Consider the following 555-nt stretch of genomic DNA (forward strand, 5'->3'; position numbering starts at 1 on the left):
ATTTGCAGAGAACTAATGGTAAGATTCTTAGAATTGTGTTTTTCCATTCTAAAAAAATAAGCAGAGCTCTGTTCTCCTTGTTCTAGCCATTTCCTCCTTGAACGGACATAGGAACCTTCAGCTTTGTATTTATAAATACGGTCTAATTTAGCTTGGAGCTCTGTAAGTTCTGTCAGGTCAGTTTCTGATAAGCCATCCTGAGTTTTGCTCTGAAGTGTTAAGATCTTTGATATAACCTTCTCCTCTTCATACCTTCTCTGTTTTGCCAAATTGCTACTAAAATGCCTAATGCACATCCCTACTTCATATTTTAACATCTCCCAATTTAGGCCAAATTTTTTGTCAGAAGAAGCTTTCACCCAGTAGCGTTGAATCAGAGAGGAAATTCTTTTTTTTAATTCGTCATGTTTAAGTAGAGAGGAATTCATTTTCCAGTAAGAGGCTCTAGAGCCTATATTTGAGTGTCCTGTGGATAGTGGAGTAGAAAGGAGAATAGTGTGGTGGTCCGTTAAGGGAGAAGGAAGAATACTAACTGAAACATTATAATGAAGTTTG

The sequence above is a fragment of the Sinocyclocheilus grahami genome, unplaced genomic scaffold (assembly GCF_001515645.1).
Source record: "Sinocyclocheilus grahami isolate Dianchi unplaced genomic scaffold, SAMN03320097.WGS_v1.1 scaffold1661.1, whole genome shotgun sequence".
Taxonomy (NCBI): domain Eukaryota; kingdom Metazoa; phylum Chordata; class Actinopteri; order Cypriniformes; family Cyprinidae; genus Sinocyclocheilus; species Sinocyclocheilus grahami.